Raw genomic sequence first — 22,867 nt, 5'->3', positions numbered from 1 at the left:
GACAGCAGGTTTCTGACAACAACATTAGCTCATAATGATGAATTTAAATGAGCAAACTTGTCCGTCTCCTGAGAGGAGATGACAACTGAATGATGCGCAATTAAGGCCCATCACTTGTTTAATTGTCCAAACGAGGGATGAAGGAGACAAACAACAGAGATAAAAGTTAAACTAAAAGGGACGTGTTTTTTTTTTTTTTTTACAATTAATTCTTCTACAAAGTCAGTGACACAAAATCAACTGCAAGACCAACCTGTAAAACTGAAAGAAGTGCTCGAACACATTCCTTTCCTGGGACATAAAATCCTCACAATCAGCTCTTCAATTACAAATGTCTTCAGGGATTGTTTCGTCTGGCTGGTGACTGTTTTTTATTCCCGCAATAAAAACCATAAGAAACTTGGATTTCTGTATAAGCTTCTTTAAGAAATAACTTGGGTTTATATCCTGTTGGCTTGTTCTGTATTCCTCATTATAGAACAGGAAGCAAAGGGCGAACAGACGGATACGAGGAGGTGACAGTGAAAGACAGAGATCTCCGGTGACATGCTGAGACATAAACAGCTGATAGTTATCTGTGCAACCAAGCCCGGGTTATGTTGCTGTGAATTAAGCTCACAGCCGTGATGTCTGAGATGGGAAAAACAAAATAAGAAGACATTTTGGTGACAGACAACCTCACTCTGCAGGAGAATTGTCAGGTGGCCAAAGCCGAGAGAGGGTCATTGTGATTGCTGACTTCTAGCATTAGTACAAAACTTGCTGTAAAGTGTAATCTACAGATTTGTCACATACAAAGTAAATGATGTCACGTTTACGACTACAGGTTTGCAGTGGTCCTATTAATTGAATATGGACCTGAAGAAAAGTAATACTCCAATATTCTGAAAGTGGATAAATCAATTCCGTGATTTTTTATTTTTTTTTTAAAAGAAAGACATTTGTTCTAGATTCTTTAATTTACGGTTTTGCTGCTTTGTGACATTTTGTCAATAAAAAAAAAAAAGTCGTTCGCAGGTGACGCAGTAGTTAGTGTGCAGCCCCATGTGCGGAGGCTAGACATCCAAGTGGGCGGTCCGGGTTCAAATTCAACCTGTGGATCCTTTCCCGCGTGTCATTCCTCTCTCTCTCTCTCTCTCTCTCTCTCTCTCTCGCCCTGATTTCCGACTCTATCTACTGTCCCATCTCTCCAATAAAAGGCACAAAAGCCCCCCCCCCCCGCCCCCCAAAGAAAAAAAGTCTATAGGTTTGGAATCTTGGATTGACAAAACAAAGTAAAGAGAAGGGGTTATTTTGGGCTTTGGAAAATGTTGGTAAGCATAAAAATCAACTTTACACTTTTTACAGACAGACATTTTAAATTGCATAAAGCATTTGCGGAGAGTGCTTGAATATTTTCAAACGCACAATTTTCCAAAATAGCCAATATAATTAAGCATGTAAGTCGGGAAGTTAAACTTTTTTCCAAGAAGAGCAAAAATAATGGAGCTCCCAAGAGTAAAAGTGAAACTGACAATTTTCCAAAAAAAAAAAAAAAAGAAAATCCAAAATAATGTAGTCCTTGAATCTGAAAGTGTCATGACCTGGACACAAGTGTTCCTCAGTTTGCAGTAGAGATTACACTGGTGACATTAAGTTGGATTTCCTTAGAGATGGGAAAGACACAACACATCCTGCATCCTCTTATCTCCACTCAGGTCATGCACTCCAAAAATAAAGCACAAAAACCTCAAATAATTATAATAACAAACAAAAAACTGAGGCTACCAGGTGCACAGTATTCATGCAGTATCATACCTAGATGGTACAAGCGTATAATGTTTAATGTATAGCGTTCTCGCCCATCACACATTGAAAATATGTACATATTCCAAAACAATGAGGTGGTACACAACTGCAAGTGGCAAGAGGGAGAGGGAAGGCATGTGAGTGTGTGTGTGTGTGTGTGTGTTTGTTTATGTGTGCAGACAAACTCCTGATAGTGACCCCATACCTCATCTCCAGGGCATAAATAAACATGCGTGTGTGAGCGCGCCTGTGGATTATAATCAGAGAGAAAAGGGAATCAAATTTATTCTGCGGCTGTCATTAATATTTCAGTCCTGTTACTGTAGCCCATGTGAAAAGAGCATGAATGATTAATTTAGACATCACCTCTGTCACAAGCCCTTACTAGGCCCGGCCCGTGATCCACCTTTGAGAATAGTAAACAAAAGGTGGGCTCTCCCTCGGTTTTTGTTGTGGTCTGGTTTGGGCTGTTCCTGTCTGGCGACTGGGGGGTGGTGGTGGGGGGGGGGGGACAAGTTCTCTGCTGTGTTGTTGGACAAGTTGGCTGTCTTTGTGGTTTGGTGGTGACACTCGTGTTAAGTGAGAAGCAGCAGTAGGTTGGGGACAGTTGCACAACTGTAAAGGTTATTATAGGTTCTTACATTGGAGAGAATTTATATGATCTGTCGTCGCGAGGAGGCTCGGATAAAAAATATTGTGACTTGCTGTGGACAATAATACATTTAACCTCATAGACAGCGTTTCGTTATGTGATCTCTGTTAGTTACTTTCAATATTTGGGATTTTCCAGGTGCTGGAGGAACTGTCTGTCTGCCAGGAAGCCAATCACTTTGAGACACTTTGCTGTTAGATCTACAGAGAACAAATGTACATATATTGGGGGGAAATAGTGGAAGATTTTCAACATCTTTATGTGCTATGCCATTCATCTTAAAAGTGGTTGGCACATTTTTATTTTAACCAAAACTCTCTTTTTGTTTTAACCTGGTTGTGTAAGATATTTTAACAGAAACCACATATATTCATTGTTCTTTTACCTTCAATGTTAAAACACTTGATGGCCTGATTTACCTTGTTACCTGTTTTCAGCACTATGTAACTCTGGCAGCAAGCCGGAGGTTATCTCAAGAAAAGTGCGTACGGATTTTACAGCACTAGTTCACACAACAGCCTTCAGTTACAAACAAGCCAAGTTAGCCCATCTTTGGAATTGTTTGATACAATGGCTGAGGCTGGGAGACAAAAGAGGACGATGACAGATGAAAGAAGAAAAAGAGAGTGACGGAACATGAAGCCAGACTACAGTGAATACTGGACAGGCTTTTGAGCGCTTTGTTAAACAGTAGGATACAAGTCCAATGCAGAGCTGGCTAAGATGAAACACTAGGTGTGATATGGGGAAGTGATTTTGTAAAGGTTAATAAAAATGATATTCCTGAAAGTTTTCATGCATGATTAGTTGAAGGAAATGTTAGTGGTGCATGGGTCCCTGTCCTTTTTCTTACAAGTCCGCCGTCAAAAACAGCAACCTACTCTTTTACATCAGTACATATTGGAGTAAATAACACTGATGCCAGCCACTCCAAAACTAATATATATGAGCTGTTTATTTGTTTCTGTCTGACATAAACTCCAGATAACAGACCTCACAACAAAAACACAGCAATACAACCTATTAGCCTGCAAGCCACATACATCAAGAACTGAAAAAAGCTCAGACAGCCCCATGTTTACACCCTCATCCTGAGACTATGGGTGAGCATCTTAGCTGTTGATGGATGGGGGAGGCATCCACGAGGTCCTATCAAACTGACATGTGCCCCATACCTGTGCTTTTGATTTGTGTTTGGGCTTTGTGTGACACTTGTCAGACAAGTGGAGATCACAAGGAGACAGGATCCATCTATCAGACCGCTGATGCCACTGCTGCCGTCTCCAGGGCCTGAGGGCGTGGTGGGTACGTGTGTGTGTGTGTGTGTGTGTGTGCGCATGTATGTGTGTGTGTATAAGACAGCTGAAATAAGTGTGTGAGTCTATATTTGTCTATGAGTAAACTATTGATTGATTTTTTTTTAAATGTGCATACAAGAGAAAGGAAATTTGAAGGTTTACGTATGTAAAGAATAAAATAAGGTAAGGGTTACTGTGTGTGTGTGTGTGTGTGTGTGTGTGTGTGTGTGTGTGTGTGTGTGTGTGTGTGGCTACCTGCTGAGCAGTAAGCCCACAGGGGCAAAGCGAGGAAGCATGACACTGATGCGATGTGTTGGCATGTGCCCTCGGGTGGTTTTGGTGTGGTTGTCATTTTGTTGTTTTCGCACAGCTCCCCCTTCGTCATACCCCGCATTATTCAAATAACGCGCTTTAAAGTTCCATAAATAAATAATGATTTCACAACTAGATGGATTGATGAACAGTGATGGAGAAGTTTTTTTTTTTTTTTTCCCTTTCCTCACAGATTTCTTGTTGTTTGGACAAAGTCTTTGACAGGCACTCATCCCTCGGGAGATCGACCTTATCAGAAAAAGAAGTGCTGGGTAAGAGGGATGTTGTCTCGCTGTGTACTCATGTTTGTGTGAATTGGTCCATTTTAATTCAAACCATGTCTTGTTTAGGTTTTTTTTTTTTTTTGGTTTTTGTTTTTTTTAAATAAAAGAAGTTCCACTCTCTTCAATAGTTATGTGGATAAACTGGCTGTGTCGGTCAATAACTTGAAAGAAACAACCAAGTGTGTCAAGAGGTCAAACTCAACAAGAGGAGCCAAAAGATCTGTTATACATAACACACAATACAACGGAGCACAAAATACACACTTTCTCTGTCCTTCTCTCAAACACACACAGAAAAAAAAACAAAAAAAAAACACTGATATACAGCGGATATTAACATAATAGAAGATTATATACAGGATCATAGACTACTGAACTTCTTTCTAACACATATACATGTTACTACACCCCACCCCTCTCTAAACAAATCTCCATAGCTTATGGGACCTGAGGAGGTCAGCATGCATCTGAAACTTCCTTGTCTTTTCCCCAGAAACAAAAAATGTGTGGGACTTAAAAGCAGCGGCAACTCGCTGGTTCTCTTCTCTATAGTTCCTAAAGCCAATGCAGATCAATACGCAGCCATACATACCACAACTGGAACAACTCCTGTCAAAGGTTACTCCTTTTTCTCTGCGTTTTCTCTCTTTATTTCAGCAGGGCGGAGGAGGATGAGGAGACGCGGAGACAAGGAATGAGAGGGGGAGCGAGAGGAGACGGATGTGGAGAAGTAAGAGGAGAGCAAGGAAGATAAAAACCTAAAATGATCCCTCTCTATAGTTGCGGAACTCTGTGCTAATGGGTTTTGACACATCGCCAGCAGGCCAAAGAGAGAGGGGGCTGGGGGTGAGTCGATAGTGGTGCGCGGCAGTGGCCAGAGGCTAGCAGCAGCGGCTAGGCCGAACCCCTGGTACTAGCATGGGCTGGGGGCCTGACCACTAATCATTAGAAAGTCAATGAGTCCTCTAACGCTTGCAGCTACGCTAGCCTTCCCAGGGAGCCACACCACCTAGTGAGGGCCTTATTGTGAATGTTCACTCACAATAATGATATATCCTGCATAGAAAATAAGGTTGTTTTACACATATCGACACATATCTGGACAACACAACTTAAATAGAAATACATAGCAGGGACAAAATATTAAGAGACACACAGAAAACACACACGTTTCATGATGTGCGCCATGTCAGTCTCCAGCCTTTGATGCCTTGGCTCTATCATTAAGCACGGTGCCTTCTCCTGCCCCACACTGGACACAGCCTCTCCCGAGACCTCACACAAACCGCTCCCAGGTCACACTGGGGCTCGGGCGCCTCACCCAGACCCCATGCATTTTTTAGAGGCCTCAAAGTGACGGTGACACGCGGCTTCTGACTAGACTGCTTAATGAGGCAGAGTTTCTCTCATTGGCAGAGACTTAATTTAAAGAAAAGTTAACGTGAATGTCAAAAAGTCCTTTATTTAACTTTCTCTATCATTCCTATCAAGTTCTTTGCCTCTTATGGAACACCTGTCCATAAGATTAGGTGTGAATATATGTGTAATTAAGCATGTGCAGGATCACATCTTAATGACAATTAGTGAGATAGGCACTTAAAGTGTTCTTTACCAACACCTACTCAATGCTAATGGTGGGCTAATGATGGTTGAGTGAGTGGCATAACGAAGATGGCAGTGGCTTTGTTTTTTGTATTACACTATGCAAAGCTGATGTCTTCAAAACCTGTTTGAAGACATTTCATACCGTACAGCTGGAAAGTTGGCAGTTCTAGAGTCTGAGAAACTACTTTCCAGGACTAAATGTTTAATTAGGCAAGATAATGAAATGTGTTATATATGTTTAATCACATTCAGGGCATAGTTCTGATTGTTTAAATTATGATAAAGTGTTTTTTTTTTTCAGATTGGAAGGTGGCCAATGGCAGGAACTATTTTAGTAAGAGCCAGGAAGTAGCTTTGTTGCTAGACTGAGCGGCAAAGCAATGGGCTCAAACAAGACAAACAAGTTCCTGGTCTAAGAAGGGCCTTAAATAGAACCAAGAGTTACCACAAAAACAGCAAGACAAGTTGTGCTTGGGAAGATCTGATGATGGTTTGAAGTTAAATTTGTTACAAATAGAAAAAGGTTCAAGAAATAACAAGATGAATACATAAAGAGTAGATCAAGTTATAGTCATTGGGTGGTTTAGTACGTGTTCTGCTGTGTGCATGTATATGTGTGTGTGTGTGTGTGTGTGTGTGTGTGTGTGTGTGTGTGTGTGTGTGTGTGTGTGTGTGTGTGTGTGTGTGTTAATACCAATATGCCATCCAATTGTTTGGACAAATGAGCTTTAAAAAAGTGCATATCCAAAATAAAATCAATAGCCTTAAAGCTTCTTAGCCCCGCTCTGATCAATATGCATGCAATCAAACTTTTTCACCGACATTACCTCCACCACTATGTGCCCATTGATCGGGTCCATTGATCCTGACGCTCAACCTGCGTTTAGGAGCGGAAGATATGGATGTTTAGCACTTGGGATCTCATCTGGCCATCTTGGTGAACTCTGACCTTTGTGTTAATCCTCAGACAAAAGATAGAACTTATTGGAACCTATAAAGTCTGACCTTGAATCACCCCAGGGGTTGGACCCGAGCAGCAGGGTGCCAAAATGGACTCAGGCCAATGCTTCCTTCTGGGTCCTGGAATCTACTACAACAACACTCTGACAAATATCAAGATTTTTTCTGTCATATTGGTTTTTTTTTCTTTACTTGCATGATTTGGAACAATCAAGGTTTACTTTTAAGCAAGTTTGTTGAGATTTAGTCAAATGAAACACTGGTTGAACACAACCGATAAGATCAAGAGCAAAAGAAATGAAGACGAGAGGAAAGAGAGAGTGACGAAGGGTCAATAAGGGTGGGGCAGCCAGAACCAGGGTCTAGCAGGGGATTTGCGTTCGCTGAGCCTTCTCACTGATGTGCCGCCAGGCCCTTTGAAGGGATTATTAACACATTTTGATTACTCTGGTCCAGTTGTCACAGAAAATATAACCTCCATCAGGACTAAAAAAATGGGCGGCCCTTTTCTTCTCCAGCCTCCCTCGAGTTGCTGTTGCTCCCTTTACTCCCCACAGTCTCTCTTTACGCCCTGGGCTGGCCCGACTCAAAGCAATCCACTAATTACAGTCTCAGACATCTTGTACAATGGACGAACACAATATTAAGTCTGATAGAGGAAAAACAGCCTCTTCAACTCATATGCATCATTGGAAACACAAACCTACTCATAACCTATAATGGCACTAGGTCTTACATGTGGGAAGGTTCAGTTTGTCTGGTTTTTAAAACATCTATATCTAAATTGTCTGTTCCCATATTCATCAGATTATATTAAGATTGGAGGTTGCTAATAATTGAATGAGCACCTCTATGTGTTATCGAAAAATGGCTCTACCAATTATTTATAATCAATATTAAAATTCGAAGCCAAGTCCTCTGGAGGTTTGATGTATCAAATCCCCCAATCCTGTTTTGTGAGGGGACAACTTTGTATCAGTGCCACTAAATCTCAAAATGTCCATCTTTTCCCATTAATTGCTAGGTTTCCCATGCCACTAGTAAGAACGGTTTGCCACATCCTTTTTCAACCAGTTTGGATCAATTAGGTGTGACTCTTGACCACTGACAACACCAAGTGTTAGAGCAAGAACTCAACAAGTGCATTCTTTCTGCTGTTGTCCAGAAGAGCTGACAACAACAGGAGCACTCAATGGCACTCTGGTATATTGTTCAGACCAACCCATCACCCAGTAGGGTCAATAACTGTTGTGCGTGGGTTGGCCTTTTTTTTTTTTTTTCAGAAAGCAATGTGGTCATAGTAAAGGGTTTCTCAAGATTTAACTGAAAAATACATTGTAAAATCAATTAGATTTTTGATTGTGAGTCAAAAGTTTGCAATAACTACAGCTTATAAATGATCAAAATAGGTTTGATCTAACACCCCTTTCCTATTGATAGTTTAGTCTTTAAAATGTCAAAAGGTTCTTAAAAGTTACATCACAATTGCCAAGAGCCCAAATTGAAGCTTCAAGTTTTTTTAGTCAAACTAAGTTCAAAACTCGAGACTGTTTTTTAAGTTTATTTTTGGAATTTAAAGTCTTTTATCGATTGCACTGAGGATAGAGTCAGAAACAAGACTAAGAGAGTGAGGAATGACAAGCAGGAAAGGAGCCAAAAGTCAAGAGTCGAACCCGGGCTGCCCACTTATAAGATGATAGCCCCCATACATAATGCATAACGGAATGGCAAGGCAATCTGGGGCCCCAAAAACCCAAAGCTTAGATTAACAAAATGACTAAAAGAGCAGAAAATAATTACACTTTTGAACCTGAAAGTAAATGTGTTTGACAATTAAACCCCCAAAATATTCACTTACGAATAAACAATTAAGACTTTCTGTTAATGTACTTCATGTTAGTATGAGACTTGATCTGAATACCTGTATCTTTAATACCTTAGTAGTAGTTCTTTAACTCTTCTAACACCAGACACTTGAATTGAGTTCACTGAGGGTACAGTTTCCTCACACTGTGATGATGCTGGTGCACAACCTTGTTGGCCAGCAATGCCAATAAGTATGTCACTTGGAACTATATTGAGCAAACAGTACTGTTTACAAACCAGTTTTAAATGGGGAATAGCTACAGGCATTCTAGGATTGTAGAAACAACAACCAGAGCTATAGCAAAGGTTTGAGGGTGGTAAGTTTTCATCTTCTTTTTTTTAAATAATTTTGATTTTCCTTTATGTTTCTGAAACCAACGTTAAATGTATCCTGCAAACAAGTATTTACATATATACACTTTATAAATATACAGCATATATCTACCTATCTGTATAGATAGATAGATATATATAGCATAAAAGTTGCCCTTCATGCCAGAGAATGGATTTTTTGTCCAATTAAGATCTGTTCAGTTCTATATGTTATATTAATCAAAATCTCAGGAAAAATGTCACTCAGATGCTAAAATCTAATTTCACATTTATAATCTGGATTTCTCCATAGGGAAATAAAGAATTGTGTATTTTTCTGTTTAGATGAGAGGTCAGGTGCAAAGTATACCCTCAGAGTGTTCACACAAGTGTGAAGAAATACTGAATAGTTCTATTTAGCTAAAGGCTAAAGTCTAATATCGAAGACTTTATTAAATCTGCTACAACATATTTAAATGTGCAAATAAAATGCTGTGATACAATGCCAAACTGACCAGAGATATATGGTACGTGTTCATTTTGAGGTGATTTTTGCCTTCAAAAACTAAAGCAGCCTATTGGTGTCTTGTTAGTGTTTGTGCTTTTGACTTCTGTGATGCACACGCCTACCCAGCTTCACACTCTGTCACTTCAAGCCTAAATGAAAAAGATGCTAACAGACAAGCAAACACACATTTCCTTCCAGAATAAAGCCTCTTCTTTCTTTTCCAGGAACTGAGTTGGGAGATTCAGAGGAGGAAAAAAAAAAAAACACATCAAGAACAAAGGGAAACAAACTCAGCAGTGACTAAAGGAGAAAGGAGAGAATCAAGTAAACGGAAGAGTGGTTTTCACTGTGAACCTTAGCATCATTTACTGGGATAAGCACAGCTAATACATAAGAGAGAACGCTTCTCTTTGTAGACCATTAACCACGTATCCTGTTTGTGAAATGTATATTCATAAACAGACTGAGGAGTGAGCAAAGGGGCCTTCTCTAAACATACACATGATCTGTGGTAAGGGCCAACACAGTCGACTTCAAAGGGTCCAGAGTGGGAGAGGTAAAAGTAGGCCAGGCCACGGCCGGGGAGAGAAGTGGCGGGGATACAGAGGGTAGAAAGAAAGAGAGAGGGATAGAGGATGGAGAGAGCGATAGAGAAAGAGAGAGAGAGGTCGGTCCCAGGCTGGGAGGAAGCTCAGGTGCGAGTTGTGAGGAGGCACCTTCTGTTCGTGGGCTCTTAGGCCCCACTGCCCAGGACGAGACACGGGGCCCCTCTTGTTTGGCCCAAATAAATCCAGGTGGCTCAAGACGCATGCCCTTGTCACTCAACACAACTTCAACCCCCCACAAACACACACACGCACGCATGTGATGACATCTACACACTCAAAGACCCTAATGGATTGTTTTTTTTTTGTTTTAAAGGTTTCAAGAGTGTAACTGAAAGGGAAACAATATCTGTTTAGCTTGAGATGGAAAGACCTTCAGAGAATTTCTGACAAATCCAGAAAACTTTAACCACACTTATTTTGCCTAATTCTAGAAAACAACATATATTGATTCACTTCCCTGATAATATTTACAAAACATATATATATATATATATATAAAAAAAAAAAGATGCTACATCTATGCTTAATGTTCTGCAGGAGCATCTGAAGCACCCACGCCGAGAAAAAGACAATAGATGAACTTTTCTTACATATTCTCAAAAAAATATGTCCACCTCTACACTAAAGCCCAGAGCCCACAAAAGGTCTAACGCAGACATTAAACATACCGAGATGCAAGATTTGCTTGTACAGTGACCACCTTCCTTACAGTTTCGTATCAGAGGGCTCTTTTGATTTGCTGTTCAAGTGGTGACATTTATGATTGCTATACAACAGGAAGGTTGCAGCAGACAGGAATGTGCTCTTGTGCTGCTGTTTATGGCCCAGAGTACACTGCGGCCTCGTATGCCCATTATGGAGATGATGAGGTTTTTTTTCACAGGCTATATTTTAGCTGACATTGAGGAAAAGAAAGCATCTTTTTTTTTATTTTTTTTTTTAATGATTGACATTCAAGCTCAAATAACAACACAGGTAATGCAAACTATGATAAAAGTTTGGACTTTTTGTTTAAAATGTGACAGAAATGACCTGTCTCCCTGTGAAGATAATCCTGACAGATCTACCCCCCCCCAAAAAAAAAAAAAAAAAAAAAAAACTTTTGCTGCAAGAAAAGGATGCTCAAACCAGTCAAATCAATTACATCAAAGATGGAGCTCACATATCCAGACTTGTTAAGTTAACTGTAGTCATATTGCAGAGGCAGGGTGCCGGAGCCATTGCTGTCACTTGACAACGCTTGCGTCTAAATTGGGAGTGAAGGCCTCCCCAGGAGAGATGGGTGAACCTGTCACAGAAGACTGAGGGAGCAGAAGTGTTCAAAAAAAAAAAAAAACACACAGCCACACACAAATACACACAAATACTAAATCAACAGAAGCTCCATATGCTTAAGATCTTAATCATCATCACCATCATCTGTTCTGTCCCTTTAGTGTGTGTGCTTTTTTTCGTTTGTGTGTGTGTGCATGTGTTATGTGTGTGTATAGTTCAAATGAAAAAAAAAAAAAGAAGGGACATCTGGAATACAATTATTCCAAGAAACCCTCACACACTCGCATTCACACACACATTTTCTCTTTGCTCTAAATTTGCATGAATTCCATACATCTGGCCTTTAAGAGGCAACAACAATTATTCACTGAGATGGTTGTTAAGAGTCCAAATGTAACCGGCCACTAGTCTAAACAGCTCATTAAAACAGCACAATACCTACTTCAAGCACTCAGCAAAATTGGCATGCAACTCTATCACTGCAATATCCTACAGTTGTGAATGTCCATTCTGGATAATATAATGAATTCTGAGCTGCTTTGTGGAGAAAGTGAAAGTCCCGTATATTTCTTTTTGATTTCATGACACTCTTTTCATGCACTGCTTTCTTTGTCTGCTCCCTCTGCCAGTATTGCCGGAAATTTAGGTTTTTACATTTTTTTTTTTAAAGTAAACTATCCTTCTGGAGATGAAATGTTTGATTAGTTCTTTGTCTGCAAATCTTACCCCTGCCCTGCTTCTCTTAACATAAACGTAAAAAGAAATTATAAAAAAATGTCATGCTTTTATCTGATGTAACATTAACTTATTGTTAATAACAAACATTTTCTATGTAGCAAGAAAATAATACGTCTTAAAAACCAAAAGATCCTGTTGTATGAAGTTATCTTGTTGATTTTGATTCCTGGATGATGCACTTAAAAGATTATAAGGAAAACATCAGCTTAATTAGTGAAACATGTTCACTTCAAAAAAAAAAAAAAAAAAGGGACATTCCAAGAATATTTCCTTTTCAGGTGGCCTTCACCAAACATAGAAAAAAGTCAACATCAATGCGTGGTGGACCCTGTCCTGTGTGTAGTCCTAAGTACGCCCATATTCACATCAAACCTGAGATGGGCAAGACCAAGGAAAGTGTCCCTTAGGCCATCTTAGCCAGTCCTTCACAACTGAGCTTTAAAAGATGGGCCGCGGTACAGTACGCTGCAGTTGGCCTTGATTGATGATTGAGTAACCCAAGATCATAGATGTGCTCAGAGAGGACTTGCCGGTGCAGAGCTGAGCATACATCAGCCCTTCAGGACTACCACTCCAGTACATACATCACGCGGTGAGACTGACTGATGTGAGCACGGGGACTATGTAGACCACTTAAGGGGAGCTTTTTTTCTACAAGGCAGACAACAGTCAAAGTTGGCTTTAAATGATAAAAGCACAGGAAGGGATGACTTTGTTGTTATAAATCACATTTTATCTGACTTTAATAACTGAGGTGCGAACCACGTGCGCTTGTTACTAGGAAACAAAAACACCCAGACACACTTACAGCAGCACACGTATTAACTTGTGCTGATATCCTTGACAGGCACGACTACAAAAAAGCACAACTCAGTGCTAAATAAATAAGTTCTTGCTGCATTTTCTTTTTAGGAACTCTTGGGCTCACATAGACCCGTCCAAAGGATTATGTGCATGCATCCCTGCATGCACAGAGGCCCCCTTTCAGCACCTTCTCACAGTGAGAACAAGCGGCGCCTCCCAGCCTAAAGCAGCTCAAGGGCGCGGCCTATCTACCGAACGAGAGAATGCATTTCAAACCAGCCACCCAGCCTCCTTCCACTCAGCGCCTTGGTACATTTATATGGGAGTCAAACTGTTTGTACTGTCAAGGTTATGTTATTTAACAGGGGGACAGGAAAAAGGGTAGAGACAAGTTCCAGGCAATTTAAAATTCTGATGCTGCAACAACTGTGGTATCCAGAAGAAGTGAGAAATGAGACCAATTAACTTCAGTCCAGCAATTCTTTCAGACCTACATATGAGAGTCCCTTGAAATTTCTGCCATTTCAAATTTGTGTAATGAATGATTTCTTTTTTTTTTTTTAAACTGATGTGACACCAAAGAATTCTCGATTTAAATTTGGATACATTTTTTTGCTCAATTTGTGACATGCTGAAGTCACACAAATTAAAAAAAAAAAAAAAAGGGCAAAGTCAGCATGGTGTTTGTGGCCAAGTTTGCTCATAACTGAGATGCAGATTCTCCTGTTCCCAAAGCAACACGCACACGTGCGCGTGCACCAATGTGCTCGAGCAGCACGCAGAGCACTCCTAAGGTTACCCCCCAGGACAAAAGCTTTACCGTCCCACTGACTGGCAGATGGGGCAACCAGCTGACATCTCGGCCCGGCTCCGTTTCATGTTCCCCGGGTGTCTTAAACGGGCGGGTACCCTGTCTGATGGGCACGGGACAGCCAAGGAGGAAGCTCCTTTGACAAGGGAGGTGGTGGGGGTGGGGGTGCTCCTGGGGGCTAGCGTTGAGGAAAAAGGGAGCAAGGACAGACGGAGACGGCTAATGTGCTTCACTGTGTTTGTACAGTATAATTGTGTGTCTTGCAGGGTGGGAGGCTTGGGGAACTTCTACAGAAGACTCACATTAATAAAGAGCTAATGACTGCATTTAGCCCCTATAAGGTTTGCTAACACGGGATCAAATATGATCCTCAAGGCTGGAGTCGACACTTGCAGTTGAAGGGATCAGCTGTTATACTTTTTTTTTTTTAAATTTGACAGAGTAATTTAAATCTAAGAGTACAAGCTTTTCCTATTGTAACCAAAAAATGCGGCACACAGCAGTATGCAGACGTGAAGCTACAGGGTCTCTATCTGTGCTGCTGAAAAACATCTGTGTGACTATGAGCGAACTGACACGGTGCATTCACTAAATGACTCCGACAACAAAGCAGCAGCTTCAGCATCTTTAGCTAAAGAGAAGTCATTGTTGCTTCCTCACAGACCTTTGGATTAAGTCCCCAGCTGTGGAAATGGCTTTGGAATAACCTAATAATACCTTGCTTAAAGACAAAAATAATATATATAAAGCAGTTCAATGTTTCTCAAAAGCATCAACATTGTGAGCTTAAACCTAGTTTCACTTACATCACATGTAATGTGACTTTTAATGGTTTCATCTTTCACTGTGATCAACCACAATTACCAATCATTATCAATTTCATAAGCACATGAAATGACGTTTAAAGAAATAATAAAAAAAAAAAAAAAAAATTAATTCCTCTTTGGTCTGAAGAGAATCATATCTGGTTTTGTTTTATTGTGATGAGTTGATGAAAAAAACAAATGCTTGTATTTATTTTTAAGTCCTGTGTTAACACTGGCAAATCGCTGATATAGATTTATTTTTTATTGAGAATATTTTTAGGGAGAATATAAAAAACGAAAAACAAATCTATTACATTTATGGACATGGCGGCGCTGTGTACATTACAGGTTTTGTTTACTGATGAACGTGACAGGAAAAATACAAAACTACAAATAAAGTATTTGTAATTAAGTGCAATGGCCATGGCACGGTGCAAACAATAGGTGGTTTACTTAAAAGCATTTAATCATGAAATTAATGAATTGATTAAATTGTATTTCTTAGTTGCTAACAAGCCATGTTTAAAATGGTAATAGTAAATACACATAGGCTTTAAAATATTTAAATAATAATAAATAAAATCTAAAATGTAAAAATCTTTAAATGAATGATAACAGACTGTTAACATTAAACGTCATCAGCACTTAGCTGGGTTACAAGCTTCATTAACAACTTAGTGTGACAGTCTGAATACTACTTTCAATCTGACATTTATTTACCTGTTCATGTATTTATGTTGAAAAAAAGTTATTATTGTTTCTTTTATAAGCAGGCTCACTTTTAGATAGGTGTCAATAAAATGTTAAAGTTTTATAAAGTTAACATTAGCTGTCAATCAGGTGAAAAACAATGAAGTCTCTTATTTATTTCAGGTTTTCAGAGATTACAAATTAAAAATCTATTTCTTCCATTCCCTAAAATATATCTTTGATAACTTCACACAAATCCAGAGAAATTAAATAACTACTATATTTCAACGATGACTGTCAAAGTTATAAAATCCTTTAAAAAAAAAATTTAAAAAAAGCATGCACAGAGACTATGACGTATGAGAGGCATGGCAGATTTGGTTGAAAACCACTGTTGTCATTTTATAAAGCTTTGAGCAAAGTTAAAAGAGAAATAGAGCCACGCCCCCTTTAACAATCTATCTTCTTAAACTTCTAAATCTATGTTTAGTCTCATCAAAAAAAAAAACTTCCATCTCTGTCTGTCAGCTTGACCTGAGAGTGTGAACACACACAGCTAATGGTGGTTTGACTCACATTGTAGCCCTCCCCTTCAAATATCATAGATTTAATGAAAAGCACAGTTCACCTTAATACATTGTAAAAAAATAAATAAATAATAAACTAAAATTAAGTAAGTGCTTCAAATCACAGCCAGGAGATTGTTTCCCCTCTAGTTGTAAGCATGTTCCACGATGTGAAATCATTTTCTGTGGCTGCTTCATTTCCACACATCTTGATCTCTTGGTCCTTTATGAAAGCCTATCAACACGGACCCTAAAACATTTCTCCTCTTCTCTCTTCCTCCTTTTAGAGTTTTAACTGCCACCAATCCTTTTGTCATCCACAGCGTCATTCTCATCACTGAATTAAGATTTCTGATTTACGTCCTCGGGTGACAAGGTGGCACATTTCTCCCTCACTTCCAATCCTTTTACTTTATTTCAATATTTCTTCTTTTTTTTTTCCCCTTTTCTTAAGTTGGTTCTCCCTTTCTGTTTTTAATATTTCAGCGCCTCAGAAGTAGCGGCTCTTTTAAAGCGCCCGTGGGGGCTCCAAGTCCTCGCTTTTGTCTGCCATTTCCTTCTGAAACAGTTTTTCTTTAACCCTGTGCGGCTCTTCACAGTTGTTGTCTTAGCTCTCTCCACTCTGTCGCGCTTTCTGCTGCTTTCTTTTTTCTCCGCCCCCCCCCCCTCCCTCCCCTCCCCTCCTTCGCTTCTCTTCCTCCCTCTGCTTTTTTTCTATGTCAGCCAGAGGTCAACGCTACACTTTTTTCTCCTGCATGCAAGAAGGCAGGGGGTATCTTTTTAGTAATTGTAACCTAAAAATAGAATTAAGAGTCTGATTTAAGGTTGGGGCGAAGGTGTCTTTTTAAGATATAGTGGCGTACCACTATCTAGACATTGGAGGGTATTTCGTTTTTGGAGATAAGATGATATCAATAAATGATTCGGACGAGGTTTGATCCAGAATATAGAACAATTTATGAACTGCGTTGAAATCACCTTATTTTCAAGGTTAACAACAAGTGATTCTTTGCATTTATAAAAGCAGAAATATCCTTTTTTACAGAAATGAATCGCTCCTATATTTAGCTCCTTTGTATTGGAATGGTGGTAAACAAACAACATGTCACATTAGCCCTGGTTTTGGACTTTCCTTATGGTCTGCTATTCAGAAAATCACATTGTTTGTGTAATGTAAAACATGTTCTTAAACAATGCTAACGTTGTTGGTTTAGAATTCTCATAAATGTTACACTGGAGCTCAAGTTACCTGCTCAATCTCTGGTATTAACTCAACAAACCAATCACAGCAGTGTAAAGCTGCAGGCTGCTGATGTTTCAATGTGTCAAAAGCTATGCATGACTTTTAAAGACCTACGTTAAATATTTGAATGTTCCACTGAATTTGTGTCTCGCATGAATATAAAAATCAATCTTTTAGAGTTAAGACTTTTAATTGCGGAATGGAAAACTAACATTTCTCTGAGTAACATTCCTCTCTTGTTTAAGCCCTGAAAGCTCCAATGAGCTCTCTAGTCAGATCATTACTTCCAAGAGTCTCATTATATTGAGAGCCTTGTTGAAGCTAATAACTGACTAAAGGTCTAATTATTAGATTTTCCCTTTTATTTTATTAATGCTAGCTAACACCTTGTGCAGACCCAACACACTGAGGGAGTCAAGGAGGCTAATAGTTCTTGTTGTTGGTGGTGATGGTGGTGGGGGTGGACTCATGATCTGTGATTATTCAGTCAGAGAATGTTGATAGACATCCATCTTTGGTTTTCTGTTCATTAAATTTTGAATAAACGTTTCACTTATTGGCATCTTAGTCGATGGACTTAGCTTAAGCTAATATTTGGATTGTCGCGACAGCACCTGTCGCTGCACAGGGAACACACAGGGAAACAGGCGCGCACACACAAACACATACTCGAGTCTGTTGGTTCAGCTCTTCCATTGAGGGGTGCGTATGCTAGCGGGGCCATTGTGCGCGTAAGGCCTTTTGTCTGAGCAGCCTGAAACTGGTGATTGCACCTTAGCTACCGCAGTTCAAGCGTAAACAGTGTTTTCATGCCCTCCGATATACACTGTTGCCAGTGGACCCCTAAATCCCTGGAACAGCTGAGTCCTAGGGTGTCAAAGATAATGGCGATTTATTGCAGTGCGAGGCTTTCTCATTGCCCCTCCCGCCCCTCTTTCCAATCGCCCCCCCCAACCACCCCCCCCCCCCACCCCTCCTCCTCCCTCAAACAGATTAAAATTAAGCCTTAAACATGTGAGGATGGAATTAACACATTTAGCGAGTCTCCTCTTCCCACATCCCATTTTCGCTCCAGAGCGGCTGATCCCCGCTGCCGAACGCGGGTGCAATTTTAATGACTCGCGACGTTTTTGAAGTCCACATGAAAAAAGCGTCGCTCGCCGTTTGTGGCGGCGCTAGATACGGCTAGGCCACGGCCGGCCATGATTGGGGGGGACACACGCCGCCGACTCGGACTCCAGGCTCTTCGATAGGATCGGTGTCATTTTCCTCTCCACGATAAGACGCCTTGCTGACAAGGTCCGATTAGGAGAGAAAAAATCATTATTGCTACGCCTTTCATCCACCGGGGGTTTACCGATAAACAGCTCACCCACGGCTACATTTTCTGAGAGCGAGATGTTATGCGTTGGAGCATATATATTTAGGAAATGTGGTTTCAAGCGAATTTTTGTGGGGTCTCTGTAATACTTATTTTTCCCTTTTTTTTCAAAGCAACAGAAAAATATTATTTTGAAAGATTTTTTTTTTTAAGGCCTCCATTCTCCTCAACTGAAAACTCAAGCTGTGAAATATTAAAGTCTGAACCCTCTCCTCCAGTAATCAAAGATCTATCAATTTACTTTCTTTTCTTTTTAGAATATAACAAAATTATGATTTTGTCAACCAAGTAGAAGAAGTGATTTACGAGACTATACCTTAAGAAGAAATAAGACAGATATTCTATAATATGAAAACTATATAGTGTACAAAAGACAAAATAAACTCAATATTAATGTAAGAAAAAACTAAGTATTAGGTTAATGATATTTAGATTGTATACATAGACGGTGTACAATTCAAACAATTCATTCATGTAGGGACACAAAATAAGATCCTCAACAAATAAAAATATAAAAGTTTTAGCGCTGAAGAAAGTCAAAAAGATTGAATTAATATTTTATGTATTTGTTTTATCAATCTGCAAAAATTATGCTGAGGAAAAAATAAAGCTATTGTTTTTTGTTTTTTTTAAAGAACCATGGTCACTATATTTACACCTTAAGGGAGAATAATTAAAACTATTTTTTAATAACTAGTAATATGTTTAATATTACAATTAAAAAATATGTTATTGTGCTCAATGTTCTGAATTTGTATGTATTGAAGAATGATTTTTTTTTGTTATAGTTAATAATAGCCTCAGCCTAAAATAGCACAAGGCCTTTCTCAATAAATTTAACCGATTGTGTCATTCGTTTAAGTGTTTGCTTATGGATTTGAGGAGTGACGCCACTTTGGTGGCCCAGCACCAAAAGAATCATGGAGTCTGATCTTTAGAGAGAACAGGGAGAAATAAAGTGAGTGGGAGAGAAACAGAGACGGAGACGGAGATGGAGGGGGAGAGATAGAGAGTCGGGACAAACGTGTGCTGTGTTACTGGGCCACTCCAGTGCCCATGGACTCTCAGCAAGACTCAAAGCCACACTCCGCTTCAAAAGGGAGCCATGAAGATTTTTTTTTTTTTTTTTTTTTTTATGTTTACAAAAACATATTTATTTATTTCTCGTCACTCTGTCATTTATCTTTTTTTTTTTATTTCCGTCCCAGCACCCCTTGCTCTGCCACTGGAATCATGTTCGATGATGCCGACGCACTTGCCCTCCCTTCCCCCCTCTCGTTTAATACCACTGCAGTTGAAAATCAAACTGCTCTAAAACAAATTGATGTAGTCTTTAATATAGTCGTCACATCATCACAGGGTCCCTGTGTGTCTGCCTTGGTGACAACTGCAGGGCTGCTTAGCTTAGCCCAGCGATGGCTGCCACTTTGTTGGTCGCTTCAATGATTTATCACAAAAAGAGAGGGAGATTGTGGGAGAGGGGAGAGAGAGAAAACAAGAGAGACGAAAGAAAAGTCCCCTGGATCATGATTGAGTCGCTGGCACCTTTGATTGACAAGGTCTAATCAGCTTATCTCCATCCTAATAAAGTTGATAGCCTGCGGTGCTGCTCTCTACCTGGCATGGCGTGAACTTTGGGCTCGGCTGTGGCCCCCAAGGGGCCGGCCCCGGCCCTTTCTGCTTATCTGAACGGGACTGAAATCAATCCCTAATGAGCTGTTTTCATTTTGCAGGATTGATTACAGGCCCCTAAACACCAAGACGACTCGCCTAAGAAGTGTTCTCAGCCTCTTGCTGGCCACCTTTAAAATGCAGAGTAGCAACGCTTTTGTCTGTCTCAGTCTTTGTTTCTGCAGCTCATTTCTGCTGCCATTGCTAAGTTATTTGTGTCAACTGAACAAGCATAAAGGGGGATGAATTTTCAAAGTAGATTCACTCCACATTTTCTGGTTGATTTCCTGAATTGTTCTTTTATTAAAGTCATGCTTCAGAAATGCATCCATTATTTTATAATAGTACAAACTAAAGACAAGTTAAAATGAAACCCTATACAAGTCATGTTCCTGCCACCAAACTACAGAAGCTTGAAGCACCAGTAAACTACAGCTACAATGGGCCCATAATGTAAGTTCATATAAAGTTTTCAATTACTTTTAAATTTACAATTATAATGAATGTGCTAGAACGATTTACAGGTCAATGGCAAAGGCTGTTCTAGGCTAAGGTTAAGAATATACTCCATTCTAACAATAATAACAATAATAATAGAATACAAAACATTGGATTTTTTTTTACCATAAAAGGGATTTGGAGGGAACATTTTTTAAGCCATATTTTGTATGAACTGTCAATCACTGCGTCAGCTCTCTTCCCCTGGATGAATTATAATCAAAAAGGTGGAGAAAATAATCATTGCAACTTCGATGTCTAATCTGACATGCTATTTATTTCTCAACAAGCAATCATAAATCATTCAAAGTCTTTTTTTTTATTTTTTTTAACTGCAGAGGAAAGCACTCAAACTGGCATGTCTTTGATTTTAGCATCAGTCAAGCCTCCACATTTGGGCATTTCAAATGCCCCTGACTCAAATGTAGTTAAATTGGCTAACTGCATGCCCTCCCTCTTTATTTAGGGCCCTCTTTAACTGGGCTAGCCCCCATGTCTGCTTGCTGCTCTGCCTGGGCTTTTAAGTCAGTGCTCCTCACTAATGAAGTTCTATACTTTATTTATGAGACAAACAGAGGTCCCTGCTTCTTGAGTGTGCGTGTGGTAAATAGCTCTGTATGTCCAAAGAGTCTCCTCTATATCCCTGTGAGGGCTCTTGCGGCTTTTGGCAAGCCTTTGTTTTTGCTAAATACACAGGGGATACTGAGAATGGTAGAAGAAGAAAAAAAGCTCAAATCTGATAAAATGGTACTCTGTGAAGATGCGTCTTTTCTTAGAACTAAGAGTCCTCTCTTTTTCTCCTTAAATGTGACCTAGAAGCATCCTGGCTTTTTTGTTCCTGGTCATTAAGAGATATATTGTCGACACTGAAGAGGAAAAGGGGGCAAAGCTGAGTTTCTGCACCATTTCTTTGTTCAGGATCTATCTCTTTGAAATAAAATGTCTTTTACTTCCACTTCCCCCATTGGTCAATTACGGTTCTTAAGGGTGACTGTGTCATTGTGGATAGAGAATCTTACTTTGAATTACATGGAAAATAACGACGCTAAACTGCTCTTGGTAAAAAAAAAAAAAAAAAAGTACAGCTCAGATGTCTGAGTGGAGTTAAGGTTTTTGTGGCAAGAAAAGTGTTTGCACAATGACTAGAGAGTGTCTGATTGGAGAAACTCTTAACGCTGTAATTATTCCTGTTTAACGTCTGTGGCTGCTACACCTTTGTGCTTTACTCACAGATTACTCTTCAACAACCGCCAATGCCATTTTCATAATGTGGTACACTTTGATTTTTATTTCTTTAACTGAGATTTTTTTGTTTGTTCCAAAAGTAAACTACTACAAGAGACGGTTTAGAGTTGGCAAAAAAGAAATCCCAATCCTGAATGTGCGATTTGTTACAATCCTCTGAGAACTTTGGTATCTGGATGGAGCAAAGTTTGCGTAAGATGTCTGGAGAAGAAGGGAGAAACGCAACAACGGAACCACAAAAATAAATATATTTCTTGAGCTGGGTGAAGAGCTCAAAATGAAAGGCTGAATACGGAATCAAAAAGTGAACTCAGCCTTAACCTTAAAAACCAGGAGATCAAGATGGCCGCTGTCCAGAGTTTGTGTTGAATTTGAGAGCTCAGCTTGTATAGTAATTAGACTGGTGCGCATATTCCCTGTGTATCTTCATTCTTTGTGCCGATGTATTTCCTGTTTGACCCACGGACTTTGCCGTTTCAGGTTGTGCATCTGAGCGGAGGGTTGGTATCGACAGCAGAGCAAAAGGAAAGGGTCATGGATTAAAGGCGCGGGGCTGAGCCTCCCCACCATACCACAAACACAGACCCAGCTGGTGTGGACCAAGCCAAGTGTGTGGGACCGAGGCGAGATAAACGAGCATTGTTCTTAGCTAACCGCACACACACAGCGGATGAGACGGCCACCAGTGACATAGGGGTCAAGGGGCATGTGGTCGACTACGGCAGGAAAACCGACGGTCCCAGTAGGTAGTGAACAATGTTAGCCATGGCCCACTTCTTTAACACCAACCAAGCTGTGAAGGAAAACATCAAAAAGAAACAAAAAAAAAAACAAGCCAGTCTGGTAAATGATACGACTGGGTGGAATTTGAAAAAAAAAACCTGTCAGCTGTCGTAGAATCCGACACTCGAGAAACTCGGAAATGGCGGGATCATCTGAGGCATTT

At 39.9% G+C, this 22,867-nt stretch overlaps 1 protein-coding gene across 4 annotated transcripts in view; it reads right to left on the bottom strand.

Annotated features, from left to right (window-relative positions):
• vti1a (vesicle transport through interaction with t-SNAREs 1A) overlaps positions 1-22,867 on the bottom strand; it is a 121,942-nt gene that overhangs the window by 61,529 nt on the left and 37,546 nt on the right. The gene's annotated exons all lie outside the window — the stretch shown is intronic.

Source organism: Labrus bergylta, chromosome 21, assembly GCF_963930695.1.
Source record: "Labrus bergylta chromosome 21, fLabBer1.1, whole genome shotgun sequence".
NCBI lineage: Eukaryota > Metazoa > Chordata > Actinopteri > Labriformes > Labridae > Labrus > Labrus bergylta.
The sequence above is the reverse complement of the archived record's forward strand: the minus strand, read 5'-3'. Positions and strand labels throughout refer to the sequence as shown.